Source organism: Lissotriton vulgaris, chromosome 9, assembly GCF_964263255.1.
Source record: "Lissotriton vulgaris chromosome 9, aLisVul1.2, whole genome shotgun sequence".
Taxonomy (NCBI): Eukaryota; Metazoa; Chordata; class Amphibia; order Caudata; family Salamandridae; genus Lissotriton; species Lissotriton vulgaris.
Genome location: NC_141697.1, coordinates 1,036,619,727 through 1,036,646,578, shown reverse-complemented (window position 1 = coordinate 1,036,646,578; position 26,852 = coordinate 1,036,619,727).

Below are 26,852 nucleotides of genomic sequence, written 5' to 3'. Positions count from 1 at the left end.
ATGTAGGAACATGTTTTGCGATCGCAAACACTGCGAATCGCAGAATTCAGGGTGTATGCGATCGCAAAACAGAGTGTTCCGATGTAGGAAAGCTTTCCGCATCGCAAAAATGGGACTCGCTAATTTAGCGATTACCATTTTTGCGTAACAAGGAATCTGCGAATAATATTGCGAATTCGCAGTCTGCGCCTCAGTATTTCGGATAATCGCAAATACCGTTCCCGCAAAATGCGAATTCGCAAATAGAGATGTAGCAAAAATTTGCAAATTGCGATTTTACCAAAATCGCATATTTGCTCTTCTCAATTACCACCAACTCTGAGCAGTTGGTAACCAGGTGCTACCTATTTAAACAGGCCCACAATACCACTTAGACTTCCCACCATAGCTGGCATGTATTTGTTAGCCAGGAGGCTGCTTATCAGAGATGCTGCACAGAGAAGGAGACGCCAGGAAAGGATCTACAGATCACGCATCACCCTCTTCCAGCGGACGCAGGAGGACATCCATGTGCACTACAGACTGTACCCAGACAGCATCCTGAAGTTGATAGGGGAGCTGACACCCATACTTGAACACTCCACACACAGGGCACACACCATTCCCACCCATATACAGGTTTTGTGCTCACTGCACCTCCTGGCATCAGGGAGTTTTCAGGGCATGATATCCTCCGCAGGAGGGGTCTTTCAGAATGCACTATCACGCATGCAATGGTTCAGAGGCTGCATCACCACATCCAATTTCCCAGGATACAGCAGGCACTAGATCAGACCAAGCAAGAATTCTACCAAATAGCCCAATTTCCCCACATCATTGGCTGCGTAGATGGGACCTAAACGCTAAACATATAATCACAGATATTGTGTCAAAATTCCCAGGAAGCACACACGACTCATTCATTTTTTGCCACTGTGAATTAACTTGCATACTCACAAGTGGGGAGTTTGGAGAGGGCTACTTGCTAGGTAATGGCTCGCAAACACACAACCAGTGAAGGACTGGCAGGACAGTATTTAACAATAATCTACCTTTTCCCTTCAGGTGACAGTTCGTATGCTGTACGTGACTATATCCTCACACCGTACCTGAATCCAGCCACAGCAAATGAGTGGAATTACAACAGTGCCCACAGAGCCACACGCTGCACCATTGAGAGGACCTTTGGAATCCTTAAAAGCTGTTTCCGCTGCTTCCATAAGAGTGGCGGTGCACTACAGTACAGCCCTGAGACATGTTGCAAAATCGTGGTTGCCTGTGAAATGCGACACAGCATCGCTACCAAGAAGGGCCCCCCTAGTGGATCTGACAGTTTCAGACACATCAGATGAGGAGGAACCAGCTCCACAACGTAGACCGGCAGGTGGTGCTGGGGCGGATGTCGGGCGTCAGAGACGTGATGACATCACACAGAACTACTTCTAGGTGAGAAATGAGAACACAATGCCAAATAATGGTTCTTAACTGTCATGTTTATTTCCTTACCTGCAGGAACACATCAGTCACACAGCAAGACTTAAATGTTGATGCTTGCACATGTTTTTGCCACAGTGCTAGAATTGCCATGAGTCAATGAGTCCATAGGGAATGTGTTGCTTCACACATAGCCATTAGTCTGTGCTGCCTCTTCACCTCCTATGTGCACGCCCTGTTGCCCCTCGCTCAGGCTGCACACTGACCTCACTGGAGTCATCACCTACTCTCGCCTGGCACTCACTCTGGCATCTATCTGCTGGAAGAGGTGGAGTTATGCTGCTCCTGCTGTACTGTTCGTCCGTATCCAATGTGCCAAATGTCCCTATGCCTCCTGTGGCAGCTGCGCGCATCTGGTCCACGGCATGTGTCACCTGCACCAGGCCCCTACCCACATCCTGGCAGCAATGAGCCATTTCATGTTGCATACTAACACATCTTCGGGCCAGCAGGGATTGGCGGTTGACTGGCGGTTGACAGCTCTTGTGTACAGGTCCAGCTGGGTGTGTAGACGATGTTTCTCCCTGCATCTGGCTGCCCTGTCTCTCCTTATCTCCTTGCACAGTCCTTCCAATGCACCTGTCATGGCCATTACACCATGCCGCAACTCTGCCATGTTGTGATTGTGTGCTGCAAGTTGGTGCTGTATTGACCTTATGCCTTTCACTTGCAGGCGCTGTGCTTTCAACATGTTGCCCTCAAGGCCAGAGAACACTGCGTTTTCACCAGAAGGAGAATTGTTGGTGGGGGGCCGTGCCCTGCGTCTTTACCTACTCCCATCTCTAGGTTGTACAGTGGACTGTGGTGTCTGTTGTCTTGCATGCTGCCTCAGGACTGGCTGTGCCTCTTCAGCTGTATATGCGGACTCTGCCTCCAGCAGTGGTAGTGGTGACACTATGTTGCGCCGTCTGCCTGTCTTGCTGCGCACTGCTCCTCCTGCCCTGCCACGTCCACATTTGCTGGTGTGTCCACCGCTTCTGCCACGGTTTCCTGTGTTGTCAGTGGTGCTGTGAATTTAAATGCACACATTACTTTTGTGTCATGTCTATCTTTTCTTATGCATTAAAGTTAGCAATTTTCTATTCACATTAATACTATCTGTATGTTTTACACATTTCCTGAATGAGTCATCTCTATTCCCCATTGCTATGTACTGGGGTTGCACTCAGGTTGGGTGTTTGGGGCTGTGAGTGGGTTATGTTTTGGGGGTTTTGGGATGCATCTTACCCTGTCTGGTGTCTATATGTTCGGAGCTGTCCAGGCCAGCCACGCCACTCACACTTTCAGGCATCAGGGTGCCCTCCACCAGCTCCTCCAGAGGCGCTGGCTCTGGTGCTGTCGACATCCCACCTCCGGTCTGTTTGGCCTCAGCCAATCTTGTGGCCTCCCTCTCCTTTGACCTTTGCCACATATCGGACCACCTTTTTCTAGGGTCTTCGACTCTTTTTTGGATTTTCTTCTTGCTGCTTCTCACTCCCCTGGGACTCCATTTCTCCTGCTTGCAATTGCTGATCAAAAACCTCCAACCCTCCTCACAGGCTCTCAGTCTGCTTCTGGCTCTGACACAGGTGCTGGCAATCAGATGCAGCATGGACAATCACACTTCCTGGTTGTGATGTCATCATTCTGCACCTGAATTGCTGTTTCCTGGATTTGCGATTCCTTAATAGCGATTACGCAATTAAGGAATCGCAATTTGAGTAATCGCTGTGTGATTCTACAAATTTTTGGTAATCGCAATTTTTTTGCGATATTTTACCTATCGGGATTTGCGATTTCAGAATTGCAAATTCTTTTTTACCTACATATGGCCCTTAGAGAAATGTGTCTCAACGGCTAGACTATCCATAAAGTTGACAAAATTGTCAATGTGACACTTGAGAACATTGGGAGTTTGGGACATTAAAACAGCATCATTGGCACATAGTAGAGCCAGGACAAGAGTTTAGATCAATTTTGGCTATACCCTTTCTAGTTGAAATCAGGAACATGTTCAGCGCCAAAGCAATCTCTGGTATTATGATCTGTACCTTCTTCAAGGATAACATTATAACTGTGCTCTCGTTGTCCACTAGGAATACAAAAAATGCCAATGACCTTGTATAAGTCATCACTGACTTTTTACGTTTATCACATACTCAAACTTCTCTCCAAAAAAAAACCTGATTCACATGAAGAAATTACTCTTGTTGACTTTTTGGCCTTCCCTGATTGCCATCTAGGCAAACTATCTTTCTCACAACTCATTTTTGCGTATAAGCTACTATTGGTTTCATCACAATGGGGCCGATGACAGGCTGAATGGTGAACACACAGACCAAAAATGCTTCTAAAGTCACCGCAATTGAAGATTAACTCGACACTGATTTGCCATGGCAATGATGAAATTAAAAGAATTCAGGGCTATTTTTGCCAACCCATTTCGCTCCTAATGGATGTCCCTCAACACACGGATTCTCTCCATCTTCAAATCCTCATATACAACAACTCTGGTCTGACTGGCTTTCAACCTTTGTCCTTCTACTCCACCAAGAACATAACACTCATATAGTGGTCTTGAACTTCCAAAATGACACTCTTTGCCAGCAACTTCTGTACCTCGTAACATACCTCCTTTTCCTGTCCCTCTGAAAAATGGAACTCTCTCTTCGTCTCTTCTCCTGATCAAGCACCTGCAGTCACTCCAGTCTGTACCCGTGTATTGTTTTCAAGATACATTTAATCTTTTGTAAACTTACCCCAAGATTGGTAGAACTGTCCTAATCTCTTTCACACATTTACTAAGGGAAGAACCCTACTCACACCTGATTCAGCTTACATGATCGTCCATGTTGCAGGAAGAAAACAGTTGCCGCTTGACAGCCATGGGAGTTTCCTCTGGGAGACTGGGAACGTGACTTTCCACAGCTGAGATACTGTACCCCCTTCCACCCCTTCCAAAAACAGCACTGGAACAAAAATTCTTCTCATGACATATTGTTCCTTCTGCAACATCAGCAAAGTGAAACATGGAATGCTTGAATAAATCTCAGCTTTGGCAATTGCTCAGGGCCACACCCGGAGGGTAATTTTTCACCCACAATGCCACAGCAGTGTAGACCCAGCCACATGCCAATCAGCCATCACCGTGCCCCAATACGGACTGTCCCTCATGAACTGCTAGGCCAGGTCCTCCCTGAACTTTAACACAAACTAACCAAGACTGGTTTTCCCTGATTAGGGCTTATCAGTCAGGTATAGCATGATTCCAGTTGAAGAGTGAGCATGGGAGCCACATCTGTGCATATCTGTCGCCCTTGCTTGAATTGAACTCAACCCTTGGCAATTGCTCAGGTCCGCATTCCAGTTCATCATTTTTCACCCACATTGAATCCTCAGTTTGCAAATAAGTGTTGACCCTACTCCTATAGGAACAGTCCAACCTGAACTGCCAGCCCAGGCCGACCCCTGTACTGCAGTACAAGTAACCAAGTCAGTTTGCCCTGATAAGGGCTCATCAGTGAGGTATAGCTTAGTTCCAGTGACAAAACGAGCACAGGATCCACATCTTGGCATACCAGAGGCATTTAGAGCATCAACTGTAACAACAACACGGTGACTGATGGAATACTTGAATTAATCCCAGCTGCTGGCAATGGCTTTAAAGACAGGCAGACCATGTGTTTTCCATTGGTGAAGCTCTCTTTGGTTCAGTCTTTGGAAAACCTCCTCCAAGAACCCAATGGAGCTGGGGATATTAGCGGAAAGTCATTACACCACCTGCCCTATTAAAAGTGGATCGTTTAATGCCTTTTTTCAGGTCCATCACCCCAAGGAAAACTTTGGAGGCGAGAGACAGAAAATAAAAAATGATGAGACCCACATCTTGGGAGAAAACTGTCAAAGAGTGGTGGTCAATAGTTTTTTGATTTTCTGAAACAAACTCCCAATTTGGGACTTTATTTAAGAAAAACTAGAACTTTTGAAAATTTTGGTGAATGGCCGCCAAAGCCTATGGATGTTGTTTTTCAAACTTTTTGTATATTGAAAGAAACTGCCATGCTGGCAGTTCCTTTCGACGCTAGGATGTGCATGTTAAGCAATTGATACAGAGCATATATATATATAAATATATATATATATATATATATGAACCACGTGACTCCTCCAGATCTCTCGGTGTCTCTCGCGCACATGCAGCACACCAGCACACCAGCAAACAGGAAGGAGACGGACCACGTCACATCAGCATAGATGTTGTTTTATTCGGTACAACAGAAAGCAGCTACGCGTTTCTGGCAAGGTATGCCCTTGTTCACGCTGCAACCAGTACATCGAACTAAATGCTTTTTAAATGCAATTTACACATAGTGACCACCCCCTCACGGTGACACAGTGAGTCATGTGACTTAATAGATATGGAAAACATACTACCATAGTAAGTGCGAGTACATCTCGTGAAAAATATCAACAAGAAGAAACATCACTGGTTAAATCCAGAATTCACACTAAATAGACCATAAGGTATCACTGGTTAAATCCATAAATATGGCCATGATTCAAGAGACCGATCAAATCATTACTAGCAATCATATCATAATTTCAATAAATACATATTAAATAGCTGTAAATGACAGGAAATTCTTGAATGCAAAATTAATACAATTAGGGCCATATGTAGGTAAATTCCAAATACCGACTCCGTAATACCGAATCATACCGAATCGGTATTAAGAATGAGGTAAACGTGATGTAGGTAAATATTCATTAAACATTACCGATTCGTTCCTATTCGGTATTAAATACCGAATGTGACCAGATCGGTAACAAAAATGCATACCGAAAGGCTAATACCGATTCGATGTTACCGAATCCACACCCAAAATCGGAAATACTGATTCGGTAATTCGAAAAACAGCGTTTTGGTGAATCAGCCAATCCTGATACACCCATTTACTTCCCAAACAGGAAGTTGCCACACCCAGCCAGGTGCACAGGGCCTGGAGCACACTGTGAGGCAGACAGGCAGGCAGGAGAGCTGAGGAGGCAGCAGCAACATAGACCAGAAAAAGAATAGAGAAAAAAAACAGAACAAGCATTGCAATGGCAAGCCAGGACAAGGAGAAGGAGGGAGGTGAAAGAAAAAGAAAACTCAAGTTCAGCGACAAGGAGCTTGAGATCCTGATTGAGGAAGTCACCCAAGTGTACCACAAGCTGTTTGGAGCCCAGTCCCACCAAGTGCCAGACGCACAGAAGAGGCAAATATGGAGTGGCATTCGGGACAAGATCAATGCCATAGGTGTGACCCTGCGCACCATAGAGGACATCAGAAAGAGGTGGTACGACCTCAGAAAAACTGCAAAACAGAGGATGGCAGAGAGACATAGGCTGGCAGGGAAAACTGGAGGAGGAAAAAATCGAGCCCCAGTACCAACACCACTGGAACAGATGGTGGAGTCCACCATCCAGCGGGAGAGTGTGAGTGGCATAGGAGACGCAGACAGCTCCGCCAGAGCAGCTAGAAAACAAGGTAAGAAGCATGCCCAGCATGCTGCCCTAACCCCTCCCAAACCCCAACCCCCATAGTGGTAAAAGTGCTCCCACTCCACACCATGTCTTACTGCTTACCTGCAATGCATACTGGGTGATGTAGTCAGTGTGAAATCATGATCAGGACTGTCAGGGCAGCTAACACAATAGCATGGTAACATAATTGGACAGGTCAGGATAACCACTGTGCACTGTTGGCATGTACTTTAATGCAATGGCATAGCAGACAGAGCATTGAGAAAATTTACATTTGTGTCATTTCAGGCGAGTCATCTCTCAGTGCAGCTGAGGGCAGCAGAGGCAGGTCAGCCAGGCCAGAGGGGAGTGATCACGATGAAGACAGCATGGCTGCAGGGAACACCAGCTCTGCGCCATCGCAGCCAGCCAATCGTCCACCACAGACATCACCACAGCGCCAGGGAGGGCCGCAATCCCCTCTCACTCAGTCACCACTGCGACGTTCCCCTACACCACCACCACCACCATCACCACCACCACCACAACCACAGTCAGGCAGGAGGCATGCCGTGATCACCCTCCAGCAGATGGAGGAGTCGGAGGAGGAGGGCAGCCAGCGCCAACATAGTCCTATTGTAGAGAGATCCAACAGGGAGCGGGCTGGTTCAGCATCCGAGGGTGCGAACATCTCATCACGACGCCGCAGGGCAAGGCCGGTCAGTCCAGTGGAATTTGAGCAGGGTGGCAGTGTGTTTGCTGGACTGGAAGGCAACATGCTGAAGGTCCAGCGCCTGCAATGGAGGGAGATGAAGTCGTTACACAGGGAGGTGGCAAACATTAACAGACATATGCACAAGATGGAGGAGGGTATCAGTGCCATGGGGGAGAATATGTCTGCAGGGATGGAGAGGGTAGCAACCTCGGTGGACAACCTGTGCAGCCAGCTGGAGCAGGACCGTGTTGGCATGCGCCGACAGAGACTGAGACTCCAAGACTATACTTCGTCGGTGAACCGGCTGGCCAGTACGACAGCACTGATGTGTCGCCGGTCCATCGCCATGCAGGAGGAGATGGCGCATTGCAGCAGGGATGTGGCCAGGGGGATGGTGTCCATGACCTCAGTGCTAGAGCTCATGCAGAATGCTAAGGCCCCAAATATGGAAGGGGGGGGGGACAGTGAGGAGGCTTCCAGCCGTGGTAGCGTCACACCCTCACCCACCGAGTGCAGGAGGCGTAGTGGACGTACTGTCCCAGCACAGGAACGGTCCAACTCACAAGTCAGTGTGGATGGGGAACATGCACGTGCAGCACGGGGACGCAAGAAGTGAAGGACTCTGGCTGTCCACATACATGTGATGGGTGATGTAACCCATGTCCAATTGGACATTGCTCAGAATGCTGTAGGTGTGCCAAATAAACACCTGTACATGTAATTTGAAATGCCTCAGTGTCGTTACTCACTCAGAAGTAGTGTGATGTTATCTCTGCCCGTCTATGTCTCCCATCATGTTCAATTGCAGCACCAGCTGCGCTGGGCTCTGGCTGAGGGTTGTCCTCGTCTTCGTCCTCTGACTCAGTCAGTTCCACTGCAGTTCCTTTTTTCGTGGCCAGATTGTGTAGCATTGCACACGTAGCAATAATCTTGCAACATTTGATGGGGCTGTACAGACGCGCACCTCCTGTTTTGTGGAGGCAACGGAATCTGCTTTTGAGCATACCAAAAGTGCGCTCCACCACGTTGCGTGTGCTCCTATGTGCCACATTGTATCTCCTCTCCCGTCGGGTGGTTGGGTTCAGATATGGTGTGAGGAGATACGGCCGGAGGGCATATGCGCTGTCACCTATGAAGAGAAGTAAGTGGCATTGATTGGTGTGACCAACAGCTTGTGGCAGGGTGTACATCAGGGTTTGTGACATTTACTTACCTAGTATGTATCCGTCGGCAAATTCACCAGCAAGCAGACGTGTATGTATGCCACTGTTCCTGAAGATGTAAGCATCGTGGGTACTCCCGGGGTATTTGGCCACAATGTCTGTGATAATGTGTTTGGCATTGCAGATCACCTGCACATTGATTGAGTGGGTGGATTTGCGGTTCCTGTAAATGTATTCACTTGCTGCAGGTGGGCAGATGGGAATGTGGGTCCCATCGATGCAGCCGATCACGTGGGGGAAGTGGGCAAGTTGATAGAACTCCAGCTTGGTTCTCTGCAGCTCCACCTGCGTACTGGGGAAGGATATGTAATGTTCCATTCTGTCCATCATGGCGTCTAGGAAGGTGTCGAAGATCCGGGAGAGGCAGCTCTGTGATACTCCACCCACTGCTGCTATCACACCCTGGAAACTTCCTGATGCTAGCAGGTGCAGGCAGCAGAGTACTTGGACATGGGGGGGGTTGCGTGGGCCCTTGGTGTCTGATGCTCCAGATAGGGTGTTAGGTCCCGTATTAGCTCCAGGATGGTGTCTGGGTGCAATCTGTATCTCTCGTGTATTTCAGCGTCTGTCAATTGGAACAGAGTGATGCGTACTCTGTACACCTGCTCCGCACGTCTCCAGATCCTCATTCCTGCTGCTCTCAGCCGTAGGCGCCTTGCTATGAGATAGAGGCCTGCCATTGTGGTCATACAGATGCATTTTGGGTGTGTTTATATAGACTCCTCCTGATTACCACATGCTCCAGAAACGTGGTAATTAGCAAATCGTTATCACCGATTTTGGCCAAATTCGGTATTACCGGGGTTTGCTACATAGCATATTTGGGGGTTTTACCGATTCGTTTCTACCGAATCGGATCTCATTGTTTCGGTAATTCCGATTCGGTGACGTAAGGTTTTTACCGATTCGTTATTATCGATCCTATTCGGTGTTACCTACATCTCACATGGCTACATATTTGTCGGTAATACCGAAAATGAGCCTTTTTCGGTGTTACCGATCGGTATTTGGCCACCTACATATGGCCCTTAGTGTTTCTGTATGCGTAACCATGGTAGTATAATAAAGTGCTAAGTGAAGATTAAAAGGTAAAGTGCAAAGTTCTAAGAAAAGTGCATAAGAAGAGAAAGCTGTACGTAATAAAGTACAATACCAATCATTATATCTAGTACGATTAGAATATATCTGATCACATTTGAATATTATATGGGTTCTGATTACCCCAACATTTCATATGTATATTTCGTACTTTAATAATAATAAATAGTATAAATAGTTTAAAAGCTCCTTGAACATCAAAAATAACCCGGATTTGTGATAATCAATTAATGATATATATACACACACATTTCAATTCAACTGGCATATATATACATCCATATTACATATTTACAACCCACAACAATTCATGTATAATTTCATTTGTGTTCATACTCAAAATATTAGTCCTATTATCAAATACTGAGCAATGTAAAAAAGTAGAAAAGTAGAAAAGTAGAAACATAGAAAAGTAGAAAAAGTTATTTACATATATATGTGTATGCACACTAAATCTATACACACAAATATATCAATCAAAGTATCCACATGATCATGATCCCAAAAATACGAAAAAACTTTACATGGTTATTTACAACTTAGGCAAGCAAGCAATGTGTTCAGCCCCACTCTCAACCTCGAAATAGGGAACCTAACTAAGAGGGAGATCCAAATTACTAATAGACATGGGGCTGTAGTAGTAGACAGGAAATATGGGTGGACTGACAATAATACTTTCTACAAAAAGTGATGCATCTCATCTATGTTGTTCAATCCATTTTGCCAACGTGTATCCAGCTCTAATATCATCCTAGTCTCCAGCTGTCTTAACAGAGATTCCCTATCTCCTCCTCTTTTCAAAGGTGGCACGGCCCGATCACAAAGTACTTTAAACACGAAAGATCTTTGTTATGTACTCTTTTAAAGTGGCGTGCCACCGGGTAGGCAGGGTCACTGTGCAGAATGGCGCGCAAATGCTGTAAAATCCTGACATGCACCTGCAGCTTGGTACTACCAACATATTTCAAGCCGCAGGTGCAAGTCAGGACATACACAGCAAAATCTGTGTTGCAATTGAAATTGCCCAAGATCTTTTTAGGTTCTGTAGAAAAAGGAGTCATGTATTGTGCAGTATTCTCACCAAATCTACAAGCGCGGCAGCTGGAGCATTTGAAAAAACCCTTAGAGGGTTTCAACCAAGGGGTTTTAGTTTTTAATTCAGGGGCAGGTTTGTCCAATGCGGACCCCATGCTTTTCGCCCGTCTGAAGGTTATGGTAGGAGTGGCTGGTAACCTGGTGTTTAATATATGATCACTTAACACTATAGGCCAATTCTTTTTAAAAATTGCTTTCAATTTCCTGTCTTCGCTGCTAAAAGCTGTAATCATTCTAGGGCCCTGTTGCAGAGTGTCAGGAATAATACTACTTACTGACTCAGGGTGAGGGGAAGGGAATAAACTTTCTCTAGATCTAAGTTTAGATTTCTCTACCGCTTCCCTGAGAATCTTATCAGAATAGCCCCTGGCTTTCAATCGTGCCAACAATTCTTCTAAGCATTGTTCGAAGTCAGTAGGGCAACTGCAGATTCTCTTTAGTCTCAGAATCTCTCCATAGGGTATCCCCACGATGGTGTGTTTAGGGTGCATACTGGCGGCGTGTAAGGTCATATTGCCCGCCATAGCCTTCCTATGGAGTGTGGTCATAAGCTTGGCATCAGACACATAAATCTCTACATCTAGAAATTGCATTCTAGTTTGACTAATATTGACAGAAAACTTGAGATTCATGGAATTGTTGTTCATGTCATCCATAAATGACAAAGCCCCCTGTTTAGACCCTTTCCACACCATGAATATGTCATCTATATACCTTAGATAACAAACAACATTTTCCCTCATGGTGATGGAGTGTAAGGCGGTGAGGACCTGCTCCTCCCACCAGCCTACGTGTAAACACGCATAGCTGGGGGAAAAACGGGCCCCCATCGCTACTCCTCTCATTTGCCTGTAAATGTCTTTGCCAAGTGTGAAATAGTTATTATGTAGACACCAGTTGATTAGCCCCAAAATGACCTTATTATGCTCATAAAAAGTCATGGGTTTCTTGTCCAAAAAGTACTTGATTGCATTTAAGCCTTGTTCGTGGTCGATACTCGTGTATAACGATTCAACGTCCAACGATATCAGCCACATGTTCTCATCCCAATCAATACAGGCAATTTTGTCCAAGAAATCACTGGTGTCGCGGACATAACTATCAAGATTTTTCACTACGTCCTGGAGAAAGAAGTCGATGTACTGGCCAACGTTTTCGCCCATGCTTTTAATGGCAGAAACTATAGGCCTGCCAGGCACAGGTGTGACTCCTTTATGCACCTTTGGGATCAAATACAGAGATGGCATTCAAGGAAATTCTGTGTTCATGTATTTGTATTCCTCGGTGGAAATCAGACCCTCTCTCTTCCATTGTGATAGTAGTCGTTGTAATTCACCTTTGGCATGGAGGTATTCTTTCTGGTTAGAGACTTTGTAACACAAGGGATCTGATAGTTGTCGTTTGGCCTCTAGAATATAGTCTTGTTTGGGCCAAATCACTAGGTTGCTTCCCTTGTCGGATTTTTTTATTACAATTTCATGATTTTCTCCAAGTTTCTTTATTAGTTTGCTATATTCCCTTCTCATGAATGTAGTTTTCCTCTTTGATTTGGAATTAGTTTGTTTGTATAATTTTTTGATATCACTTATCACACAGTCATGGAAGACGTCAATGGCGTCTTTTGGTGTTACGGGAACAAATTTGGATTTGCTTTTGAACGGACTCAGACCCGCTCCCTTTTGCAAGACAGATATCCTGCTGAGTCTTGCTTGCGTCGAAGCGTCTGAATCCGCATCACTGTCGATAGTAGAGGTGTTTAAGTCATTTGCATCCAGAAAAGTATGAACATCTGAAGCAGATAACATGTTTAAGTTGTCAATAGTTGTTTCCTCACATGTATCATTGGTAGAGTCTTTGATAGATTTGAGCGCAAAGTGTTTTTTCAGTTTTAATTTTCTAATGAAAAAGAACAAATCGACTCTGGTCATTGTATAGTTAAAACTCTGAACAGGACAAAAATTCAAGCCTAATGACAGTAGTTGTTGCTCTGCCTTAGTTAGTGTTATATTAGAAAGGTTTATAATTGTATTATCATTTAGCGGCGTCTCACCCATGGTTTCTTTTGTTTTGTTTGAACTTGGGCGCCATTGTTGTCGCTTGCGCCTTTCTTTTCTTCGCTTGTTCCTTCTTTGTCTGTTTGCGATGATTTTTGCCTTGGCCCTGGTCTCAAAGTCTGTAATCTCTCCTCTACTACAAAATCCATCTCCTGCTGCAAGGTGAGTTTGGTTAGTCCTTCCAAGTTTAAATCCGAGCACATAGATGAAGAGGAAGTTAGGTTCTCACTTGAGTTGCTTATTAGAGAGCTTGCATCCGAATCCAGGCTACTACTTTCTTCAGTATCCTCAGTTGACACATTTTCACCTCTACTGTTGGTTTGTGTGCTGCTCCCATGTGCGCCAGCACTCGTACTAGCTTTCGTAGCAGCCCGTGATTCCGCTGTAGTAGAACCTCCAATGACATTTTTCTTTTTACTGAAGGCTTGTCTTTTAACGGAATCATATTTCCGTGAAAATGTGAATATTTTCCCATCACGGTAATCATTAGCATCTCGGGTGAATTTAGTTGCCTTTCGAATTTTAATTTTTTCCTCATGCTTTCTCAGCCTTTCATTCATGGTATCCGAAAGCTTCTTCATTTCTTCCCCTTCAGTATATGTGGATAATTCATTTTCCAAAACTTTAATCTCCTCTAACAACCTGATTCTGTCTTTGGCAGCATACTTTATTAAAATGCAGACCAGATTCATGGATGCTGCCAGGTTGCTTTCCCCCCACTCCTGTAGCATAGCGGGGTCTGGTTTCTCGAAACTTGGGGCTAAGAGGATACGCAGCCCACGGGGGACACGTCCAACCTCCTCATACTTGCTTAAAGATCTGTGCTCCCACCACTTAGTGCATTCGAGTTTCTTTAACTTTTCTAACTCTTTAAAAATAGTTTTCAAGTTTCTTGTTTGCTCAGTTTGAGTAATATTATTAGGCACTCTGGTATTGCCACTCTCGCTGGTTTCACCATTAAACAAATTAATAGCAGCTTCCTCACGCTGTCTATCCAGCTCGTCCGACATAATGTATCTCTTTCTGTTTCTAATGTTATCCGAGAAAATGCACCACGTTTCTCCGTCTTTCACCGGATAGCCACCCGGGTTTCGTAGCGTGTGTGCATGGAATTATGCTGTGTTATCTTCCCCACCTGGTGCAGGCTCTTGTTACTCACCGATCAGCGAGGCAGGATCCACTCTGTAAACCGCGTCTTCCGACACGGACCACACTGCAGTTCAACCGCCGTCACGCCTCAGTGTTTTCTTGTTTGCCGACCAGGGGGCAGCCACCGAGATTCCCAACAGGACGTTTCCAGGCAAAGGCGATTTGAAGGCGGCTTCCACAGCGCGAGGAAGGAGACAAATCCACCTCCGTTTAACATGAACCACGTGACTCCTCCGGATCTCTTGGTGTCTCTCGCGCACATGCAGCACACCAGCACACCAGCAAACAGGAAGGAGACGGACCACGTCACATCAGCATAGATGTTGTTTTATTCGGTACAACAGAAAGCAGCTACGCGTTTCTGGCAAGGTATGCCCTTGTTCACGCTGCAACCAGTACATCGAACTAAATGCTTTTTAAATGCAATTTACACATAGTGACCACCCCCTCACAGTGACACAGTGAGTCATGTGACTTAATAGATATGGAAAACATACTACCATAGTGAGTGCGAGTACATCTCGTGAAAAATATCAACAAGAAGAAACATCACTGGTTAAATCCAGAATTCACACTAAATAGACCATAAGGTATCATATATATATATATGCCAGTAATTTCGCCAATCAACTCGAGGCAGCAGCCCCAGCCCAGTCCAACTCGATGAAAGAGCAGACCCAGGATTTTGTGCTTTAATCAAGGTGCTTTATTTCCTCCAGCAAGCCAGCCGCCATTACGCGTTTCGCTTTCCACAAAGCTTGATCACATGGCCTATATATATATATATTTTTTTTTTAACAATCCGTTATTTGATGTAGAAACGCTGCCAAGCCCAATTCCTTCTTAGCGTGGTTTAAACATTTTTATGTAGCAAAAACGCCCAACTCGTGCCGGAGCAGGTCACTGGTCAAGATACATTTGTATTCACCAATTACATATAGTGCAAATAAGTGTCAACATAAAGGTAGGACTACTGTATCACATATAATACCTAGAAAACCAGCATCCATTTTGAAGGGGTCAATGTATATACATTGTATGCTTAGAAACATGATATTTCAATATGTTTACTTCACACCACATGGGTGTGTGTGATTTGTTTCACTAATCAAAATTCCCCATATCGCTGTCCTAGGCAGTTCACAATAATTACACCAATTATCAAGCATCCAATGTATATAAATTGACAACTTCAAAATGGATGCCGGTATGCTAGGTATTATAGGTATTAAATGTCAAAACAGGACGGCATCGTCGGCGTACAATAAAATTGGTATGGCCTGCAACAGTAGGTGCATCAGCATGCAAGGACCGGAAGGTGTCATCCACCCCATTAAAAAATAATAAAAAAAGAAAAGACGCCAATATACACCGCTACCTAATTCCCCTCTTAACTTTAATCAGGGGGGAACATTCCTATTTTGGGCTGTACCGAACCATTGAGGATAAGTTCTCATACAAACATGCAAGGAAACTTCGGACCTCCTAAAGATATCAGCGTGGAGCAGAGAACAGAGTGGTCTACCAAATCAAAGGTACTGCTTAAGTCTGCAAATTATAAGTAGGGGGTTCCTTTCTTAGCTCTGGTATACTTTCGTATAAGCTTTTCAATGTTTATACATTGCTCTATCGTCCCCAGCTCCTTCCTGAATCAATATTGTACCTCATTTTTAATGGAGTTATCTTCAGCCTACGCAGGAGGACCTTAATCATCATTTTGTTTGAGGAATCCAGGAGGGAGATGGTGTGATAACATTTAGGGTAAGATTTATTTCCCCTTTTAAAAATAGGAAGTGTATTTGATACAGCCCAGGAGGGGTGAATTGAAGCCCTCAACAGCAGCTTTAAATACCCTGGTCAAGATGGGGCCCCATAACTCCCTCATTGACTTAAATGCATGAACTGGTGCTCCAGCCAGTCCTTCCTCCCAGCACTTGTATCTTATGCATACAAAACCATTTCCTGGGCAATGGACAATGAAATATGAGTCTTAAACTGTTCTTCCGTGCCCCCGTCTAGTAACACATCCTCCAACTCGGAATCAAAAATTACTGAAAAGTGAATAACCCATGCTTTGCAAGGAACAAAATAGGTAAACTCAGTCAATGAGTCATCCTTTAGGAACGGGGCGTTCACTACATTCCAGAATAGTGTGGTTTTCTGTTGTCTTGACTGCCCTGGCCAAGCTTGAACAAGCCTCTTCCTGTAATACCCTCTTCCTTGCTACAAGTGCCTGCATATAGTTCTTACATAACTTTTCAAATAACTGTACAGTCCCCAGGAGAACAGTGAAGGACATCCCTTAACAATTTCTATGCCAGAGTACATGAATGATCTAACAATCCCTGTTTTCCCTTATTACCTGATTGAGCGGGACACGTAAGCAATAAACTAAGTGAGCAGGTAACCTGCTCAAAGGCGTCCAGTAACCTATCATAGTCCACATCCTTTCCTAAACAGTAACTGAACTGGTCGTGATTTGTTGTTATCAGTTCCTTTAACACTCTTCATGGGCTGATTCCTGATCACTTTATCTTATCACCATTAGACCAGACAGGAGAAATGTCTGTAACACAGGTCGCTCATTTAAATATGACACTGTTTGCTTAATAATGTTCTCTGGATGTGAAGCTTACTGAAGCTATGAAAACAAATCCTGTAATCAGCAAACATGCTCAATACTTCACTTTACCCACTCATGCTTTTACATTTGCACAGCTAGGAATGCTGATGCAAAGAAAGCGTGAAATGGCATCATCAATTAAAGTACCTATTAGTGCCAGAGAGCTGCTAATTAAGAAAGAGCAAACTAATCCCTCCCATTAGGGGTGAATTATTTTCAGGCCAGTTTATGTGCTTTTCTACCAGAGCACTTTGCAATTAGAATGTAGTAAGTACATTTTAGGCCAATTTGGAATGCAGAGCAGAAGCCTTATTGTAACATTAAATATGGGTGAAAGATACCAAATGTGTTTTCATACCAACATTATAAAATCCATGTGGTGCTACAGGGTTATGCGCAGCTGTGCAATTTAGTTGGAGCATAGTAAAAAAGACCAATAAAAATATTTATTTTATTCATTTAAATGACATTGGGTCATAAGGAGTTATCGCAGAGTTAACGGTACTTTATCGCAGCCAAAGTGGCGATGAATATATCGCCCTATTCACAAGCTGGTGTAAACAACCCATATCACCAGTTTACCTGCGATAGCAGCCTCAAAAAACATTGCCACAGATGACCTCCGCAACTATCACTAATGAGATGCAGAGTAGGTATTCCTGTGCCAAAAGCTGCGACAACACCACTCCCCATCATGCTCAACAACCAGCCAGATCGGCGATAAGAATCCAAAACAGGCGATAAGGCATGTTAGTAGCAGGAAACTAACACCTGCTCTGACCTGGTGTAAAGTCGGAAGACAGCCTGCACCAGAAAAGGGAGCCCAGCCCAGAGCCACACCTGAAGGGCAATAGAAGCCATGGAGCCAACGATCATGCAGCTGGGAGGCCCAACAGGGCCACAACGCTCACCGCCACAACCCCCTGGACCCCCCCGGGCAAAGACATGCCACATCAACTACTGAAACTGTACCAAATAATCCGCCTGATGTCGCACAATCACATTTGGTGACATGCATTTGTCGTCACACAAATAAGCAACACACATTCACCTTCGAATGAACAAACAACAATGTATTCAAATAAAAACAGAAAAGAAATAAAGGTACATGGTGGCTTTCCTCGGGACAAACTGTAGGTCACAGCCTGCAAGACAAAAATCCACATGAGAAGGTGTGACTTGCGCTCATCAAAGGACAGAGAGAGAGCAAAGTAGAGAGAGAGCTACAGATAGAGAGAAAGAGAGAGAGAGAGAAAGATGGACAGGGAGGGAGAGAGAGAGAAAGACGGACAGAGACGGTGAGAGAGAGAAAGCCGGAAATAGAGGGGGAGAGAGACAAAGATAACAGAAGAGATGGACAGGGAGAGAGAGTGCCGACACAACGCTTTCAGGCCTCACAGCTCACCTGCTGACAATGATGTGTCTCCAACCAGGTGCCGGTATGTAGTGCAGTTCACCAGATCCCACGTCTGAAACAGATCTGTCATCAGAAACAGAGTCCAGATACATGAATGGCTAAGTACATACAATTGCACATGACATCATTGCCTGTCTGCCCCTGCACACCCAGGCAGCTGCACCCCAGCCCTCCTGCCGCCCAGCAGTGTATGCCCACCCATGCACACCCAGGCAGCAGTACCCCAGGCCCTCCCGCCATCCAGCGGTGCATGCCCACCCCTGCGCACCCAGACCTCACTGCTCACCTTTTGCCACCTGCGTGTCGCAATGAGAGCCCACCACGTGCAAGTGCGAGCCCGGGGCCCGCAAACATGACACCCTCCACATCATGCATCCCCTCTCCGCAGGCCACCAGGTCTCACATTTGATTCTGGGTCTTGATTTCACCATGGCAGAGGACCTACCAGTACACCTGGCATCATCGCAGGCTGCACACCTGCTCAGCCATTGAGGTACCACTAACTCTGTGATCTGGGAGGCAACACAACGTGGCTGCAGGCCTACACTGCAGTCCAGCAGGGCACACAATCCTGAGCAGTCCAGACCGCCAGGACGGGGCATCATAGCAGGTTGCACACCCGCTCAGCACTTAAGGTGCCCCTTAAGTCACCTTCCGGTGGTGGCGGGCCTGTGCCGGCTGCAGTGCATCCAGTGCCTCCAAGTCTGTGCCCCGCAAGTCACGGTCCCTTTCTGATTGAGTATCATGATGCGGATGCCATCATGCCACCTCCGGGCTGGGGGAATGTGCCCTCATGCCTACATAAACACCCCACGGATACACCCAGAGTGGAAATGGCATCAAGCACGTACGTCCGACCCTTTTTATTGGCAGGGTCACATGTCCTGTGACGGGTGTGCTGGATGGGTGTGGTGTGGGTGTACACCAGCCGTGAGGGAGAGGCTGTGGCATGCTGACCTGGGACATGTAGCATTGCCGTCCCCCCCTGTGAACGTAAGCGGAGTGCACTGGCCTGGCATATGCCAGTCCAGCGTAACGATGTGAACAATGACCCTGGGGCTCTGGGCGTGGTTCCATACTGGGCTGGACAAGGAAGTAACTAATGCCTGTGTCCCTGTTGTTGTGTCGGTGCCACCCAGACCGCATTCGGCAATGTGCCACCCTGTGACCCAAGTTCTACAACATGAGCCACATGGACATAAGAGGGATTCACTTAGCCTACATTCATCCATACTTCCACATTTGAAAGATCATAGACATGACACATCTGTATGATTAGGAACGTTTAATGCACATTCAGTGGAGTGTTGCATCTGGAGCAGTAAAGGGCCATGCAAACCCCACATGACGATGTTGGCCCATGGAGGGCCAGCCAGACTCCTTCAGGGAATGACAAGTCCAAAGGAAGAGGAAGAGTTCAGTCCGCAGTCTGATTGCTGTGTCATTGGCGATCAAACGGCATATGGCAGTCCATGTCGAGGTCTAAGGTGAGTGTCGCAGAGTGCATCGGGGGACAGTGGAAGGTGGTGATGCAGAGGGGCAGGACCAAGCAGAAACCGGCTCATATGGCAGAGAAGAATGCTACTGCGTCCTTCGTACCACAAAGGCAGGTTCATCTGCATCTTCGTTCACTGCTGATGAATGTGCCTCACATGTGGGTGGTGGGGTTCCGTCTCCTGCACTGTGTGGCAGTGACATCTCAGGGGACAGAGGTGGAATGTCTGCCGCACTATGTGGCACTGACACTTCAGGGGGGGAGATGTGGATGTAGTGGTAGCAGCAGCATTCATCAGTGCCAGGCCTTGTGGCAGCAATGCCATGAGGATGGTCTTGAGGTAATTGAGGAACTCAGCTACCACTCGCTGGTGTGCAACCGAGGCAGCCGCTCTTTCCGCATTCACCCGTTCCATGGTCTCCATTAACCTCTGCATGTTTCCCAGCTCCTATGTGACATAGCTAGAGCCACTCTGTCTCGACATTTTTTCTATTCTCTGAGTCAGGGCTCCAGCGATGTCAGCCATGGTCCGTTTGAGTGCATGGAGCAGACTGTGAGTGTCCATTAGGGACTGTGAGTGGTCCCTGATGAGACTTAGACACCCCCGTATGGCATCTAGTTTGTGTGCCATGTAGTTGAAGCCCACCTGCACCTGTTCAACCAGATTCTCCTGGCACCCCAACACAGTGTGTTGGAAGGCCATGTGTTCTTCGTGGGGGAACTGGGAGGCAGCTGTGGTGGTGGGTGCTGCCTGCTGTGTGATCTGTGCAGGGAATGGGGTCTCTTCGTAGCTGCTGGGCTGCCCTGCTCCTTGAGGTGGGCTGCGTAGGATGTCCACGAGCTGTTGGAGGGCGTCAGAGTAGAAGCTGTGGTGGTCCTCTTCGTCAGAGAGGGTTGGGCTGCTCTGCAGGAGGTGTTGATTCTCTCTCTGCAATGTGAAGGGGAGATGCAGTTTAACAATCTGTCCACATGTATGTTGTTGCTTTGTACATGTTTTCATACAGACTGCATGACTGTCTACATTGTGGCTGTTTTGAAGGTTCTGCCTATTTGATGGGGGACAGTGGACATTTCGACAACATGACGGGTGTGTGTTTATACTTGTACATTATCAACTCACATTTCCCTGCAATGCCAAATGTGATTAGCCAGTTTCTACACCCAGTCAGCACCAGTTGTGTCTTGTGTTCTGTTGTGGACGTGTTGCGGTTTGTACAACATTGTTGTCAGTGTTGATGTGCTCTGCATGTTATGTGTATGTGCTGCATTTGGGGGGAGTTGCCCATGCAGCTCTGATTTTCCTGCCCCTTCTCTATTTCATGTGATCTGCATTTGACTTCTGTGCCTATGCAGTGCTGAGATGTTGCATACTTGGGTACATTGGTCTTTTGGTGGGAGTTGGGGGTTGGGGCATGGTTTGCCCGCAGATGTGCTCAGCTCAATTGTACATGTGTGCCATTGTGCCCATCTCTCCCTGTTCCCCCAGTCCCTGGTTGTTACTCACCCTGGTGCTGTTGGGTCTGGTCATGTTGAGCAGTGTCCGGTCCCCCAACTCCTGCCACAGTCTCCCCATGGATGACTGTGAACACCATTTCCTCCATATCGTCAAGCTCCTTCTGTGGCGCTTGACTCCCACCTCCAGTCTGCATTGCTGCCTTCCTGTTGTTGGAGAGTTTCAGCATGTTGTTGCGCTTGACATCATTCCACTGCCTCTTGACCTCTTCCATTGTCCTCTTCAGCACTCCCACTGCATTCACCTTGTCCACAATGGACTGGCATAGTTCATTTTTGGTTGCCATTGACACAGTGGAGGTAATGAACAGTTGTTGATGCTGTTCTACCACCTCCGTTATCAGGATCCTGTTTTCCTGCAGACTAAACTGCTTCTTCCCACTCTTCTTCTCCTTGGCCTTCCCTGACCCTGAGGTCCCAGGCAGGTCCTCCGGGAGGCTTGTGGGGTTCTGGTTCACCTCCGTACTTGCTCCAGCAACATCCATTGTGCTTCGCTGTTGTTTGGCATTTGTTTATCTGTTTTTTTCTACTTTTATGGTGATTTTTCCTGCCTGACGTGTGTGAATTACAGGCCTGTCACTGGTTTTTGCTGAGTTTTTGTATCGCGATTGGCCTTATCTCAGCTTTTTTTATCGTTCATGTTTCACATTTTTTGCTGCATCGGGTTGGTTTTAATACGGTCATTTGATGTGTTATCGTGAGACTATTGCATGGTACCAACATGTTGTGAATACTTAGTTACCACAGCATAATTTTCCCACAATAGACTGTGATGTTGAAAGTTGCATTAAGCTAATTTTGCAATAGTTATCACACGTTCTTGAGAATATCCCCCATTGTATCTTGTTTCGGAAATGTTACACTCATTGGTATGCATATAGTCTGCATTCCTTATGGCTTCTTGGATTGGTAGAGCTTGTGAGTACTAGAATACTCTGTAGCTGTGTTTCCAGCATGAAAAGCCACATCGGGGCCTTATGATTATCAATTTAAAGTATTTGGAGAAGACTGCATTGTGTTATTGTATATGAACAAAATACTGTTGTTTCTGACGTAAATGCAGTAAAGTGTTAAGTTGACAGAATTAATTTGATCTATTTATGTTTTGGTGATGTCATGTTGAAGAAACTGATGGGCAAGAATTCCTATTTCACCCTCCTCCTCACATCCGTCTCATATGTCCCTGTCCAACCTCCCTCTCATTCTGCAGCCTTTGCGCCCCAGCCACCACGTCCCATTCATAACCTGAGGCTTAGTCTTCAGGGAGTACAAGGCAACAAAATGTAGACCTACTCCTGCAAAACTGTTTTCTGTTAATATTGGATATTATTAGCGGTATATAGATGAATCCAAAAAATGGAGTGGCACAGAATTTGATCACCAGTTACTGCTCTTTGGTTCCTGTTTGGAAGACAAAGGTGTAGACATATTCTCATCATTTATTTAAAATTTGAAAAGATACTTGTTTGGTACTGGATTCCAAAACACAATTGTGTAGAAAAAATATCAACTAACAAAAATATAATCAAAATATAGTTTATAAAAAAGTTTCCATCCTATGCTCAAATCAAAAAAATGTATATATAAATGACATGAATATGGATGGTTGTTAAAAAAATCTATTTTGAACATTATTGACAACACTAATATTAAATCCAAAAATATCACAAACTAAAGACATACACAAAAAATTGCAAAACTTACAATATCGACTACAATAATGTATTTAACAATAACAAAAAAGTATTTATGTTAATTAACTCTCATTTATATAGAAGAAATATAAATAATTTACCCCTTTCATAAAGTAGTGCATTAACACAAGAAAAACAACAGTAACGACTTGGAAAAACAAATATTTTTCTACATACACCATAATAAAAAGAATGCAAACCAACGAAACACTATAAAATAAATTAAACATTTATACATGATATTAAACATTGAAATATATTTATAATTAAACAATGCAACAAACACATACATTTCTTAGTTAAACGGAAACACTAATTGGAGTCCTTCAAAAAACAATTGAAAAGAAATGTAAACTACACACAAACCAGCCAATGCACTTTACTGTAAAACAAACTAACCAACAAAAATAAGAATATAATTATCTTAAAAACGTTAAAAAATTACAAACTACCTTTACAAGTAAAGTACAAAAATTAAAACAAAGACAATGTTAGCTAACATAATTAAAACATGAATAGTATAAATAATTTAACAAACTCTCTCTTCATATTATATGTATTAGACATTTGATACAAAACAAAACAAAAGCAATGCATAACACATAATCTAACCTCATACTCATACATCTGGACAAAGACATATTCAAGGTAAGCAAAATAAATAAACTTATAAAAATACATAATACTTCTATGTTAAATTTAAAGGTAAACCAAATCACCAAAAGAACCAAATGTCTATGTTTAAAATGTCACAAAAACAAACATTTCCGCCGGGGGGGGGGCTAGAGGGCACGCATGGAAGATGGCCACACTAGTATGCGGCTCCGGTGGCCTCGGGTTTTTCATCCAACATAATCCTGCTCATAAGTGGGCTGTGACTGACTAGAGCAGCAGGAATGTAATCTGCAATCACGGCAGAATTGCAGGCGCATCTTTGGAGGAATCTATCCTTCAAAACAATGGCATGACCAGATGCCAATTTAGCGCTGCGGAACTGAGAAGGCATAGCCTACTGGGGCCTATGAGACTGCGAGACCGAGTCCGAGATCTACAAGAGAACGCCCACCCTGTCGCGAAGGTGAGGAGTGTGCTTGGAGGGTGGCAGCTTCCTGTGGCAAGGATTGGACACACGGTTTTGATCGCACATGGCCCGGCCCACGGGAGAAGGAGACCCATGCGGGTGTCGGCCAGATGGCAGAAGCCCTTGATCTGCACTGATGCCGGAACCAGAATTAGACCAGTGCTGACGCAGGTTATCAAGAAGTTGAAGCTCTTTGTAGTGAAACCCAGACACAGCAGCGGATTACAGATAACTGTATAGCCTGGTCCTCTGTGGTGGCAGCCCTGGTGCCATGCATCCTACAGGCTCTGAACATTCCTCTGCAGCATGAGCGGATACAACTCACACCTGTAATACCATCTAGACACTGTGTGGCAGAAGAGGTGATCCGGGGCCAAATAGAGTCTTAAGCTCCACTCAGCCCAACCTGGGAGGGGTACGACTCTCCACAGCAGCATTTGAACACAGAGGAAATTGGGCAATCTCGTCTATGGGCAGCCTAGACGCCCCATGGAAGATGGACCTAGCAGTTGGGGCCTCTCTTTGTCGGCCCCAGCCGATATAGCCAGCGAGTGGGCCGTGAGCTCCAAAAGTTGCCCGTCCTGGCTGTCCCGAACCTGACATAGCATCGCCCACACTAATTAAAGAGAAGTGACTGATGGGGATAGCAACACCCCGATGTGAGGCCTGGATGCAGCAGGAGTCCACATGCAGACATGGGGCCTAATCTCTCGACAACCAGGCCACAGGAATAACTGACTTGGAGCCGGTGAGCGAGCGAGCATGGGCGTGGTGTTCTACTGTGGGGGCTGCAGCAATACACAGGGCCCATATCCCCATTCCCCGATCAGTGCAAATCGACGGGTATGAAGTGATCCACCTCAACGCCCGATATTAGGAACTAATCACTGTGGATGATAGGACATGATTGGAGAGGACACATCAGCACTAGAAACCCTCTCAGCCAAACAATAGTGACTGAGGGCCCCTTATGGCCTGGGGTACAGGGGCCAAGACAGCATGCATAGAAAAATGTGGACCCTACACTCAATCCCCAGAAGACGCAGGAAGTAGCAACTCAGTTGAGATTAACCACGGGCAAAATTCCCAAAATTGCAGTGGGCAAAGTCACTGCAGAACAGACAAACAGATAGAGATGGGCAGAACAGAGACAAAACAAGCTAAACTACCGCTTGAACCCCGGAGGCTTCCCTTAACTCAGGGAGGCATTGATCAGCAAGTGGCGGACCAACTCTCCACTGCCTTGCAAACCCGATGAAGACCTCAAATTCCTCATGACAATGATGAAACACAGCCTCACCTCAATAGAAACCAAAATGAACTCCATGTGCAGCCGTATAGACTTGGTGGCCCAAAAACTAGAGACGCATGCTGGCCGCATTGGGGAAGCGGAATAGAAAATATCCAACTTGGAAGATACATCAGCAGCCTGAAAGACACAACTAACTCAAATGGAATGCATGTTAAAGTTATTGCTGCTATAAATGAAGACTTAGAAGCATGATCCAGGCGCAACAACATTTGTATCTTATGAGTGCCAGAAAGCACCAATACTGAGAGGATGGAGGACTATGTTGAGCACATGTTACAGGCCACATTTGGAGCCAATGCCTTTTCTGTGCACTGGGGGTGGAGAGGCCAAACCAATTGTTCAGGCTGCAACCACCCCTGGGAATTACTCCTAGACCCATCATCACCCGGTTGTTCAATTTTAGAGACCATGATGCAGCCCTCCGGCTGGCCAGGGCAAAACAGCAAATCACGTTTGATGGACACGCCATTGCATTGTACCCTGATTTTACTATGGCAGTTCAAAAGGCCAGGAGAAAATTTGTGCCAGTGAAAATGAAGCTTCAGCAGGTGCAAATCGACTATGCAATGATGTATCCGGTGGGCCTTCGAGTTACCCATTAGGGGAACCAACATTTCTTCACCAACCCGCAGCAGGTGGATGGCTTCCTAAAACACACTAAACGAAGTTCGGCCAGTCGGGAGTTGGGTGGCCAGGGTGACCGCTCACCATTATCCATGTCGGAAGTTGAGTAACTGAGGTCCTGGCAATTGATCATGAACATCTCTGAGAATCATACCAGCGGTACCACCACTGAACAACCAAGGCCAGAATGCTACCTGAAAAGTGTACTGTTGGGGATATGAAGAATCTACTCACTGTTAATTCATATCTGCTCTTTCTTTTGCAGCTTATTGAGCATATAAGTCTACTATTCCCGGACACCACCTCCCTCTATTTGTGTCACCAGTTGGGGAGGGGGTGAGTTGAGGTGCCCTCTGGTGTTACCTCAGAAGGTGATGCCTCTTTACGCTCTTCCTTATCACGGGTTATGTTTTTTTACCTTCTTTTCTTTCTGTGTCTCTCCCTTTCTCTCTCTCCTATTTCACCACTAGAAGCAACTTTATTGATCATTCATGACTAAGGTGGGCGAGTTGAGATCTCTGTTTATCTTGTTGCTAACTGACATTCCTGTAAAGGGGGAGGGTATAATGACCGGCAAGTTTGCGTTGTGGCTGTCGGAGTGGAGAGGCAAAGGATTACGTTTGTTTGAGCACATAGCACGCGTTGTGGTTAGAAATGCATTGCAATCACTAGAGCATGTATATGTAACCTATTTTAATACTCTCATGACAGAACAAAAGGGACTGGAAATATGCTCTATGGCCTGGAATTTGCGGGGTCTGTGAAATCCACGCAAATGTAAGCACGTTCTACCTTATGGTATT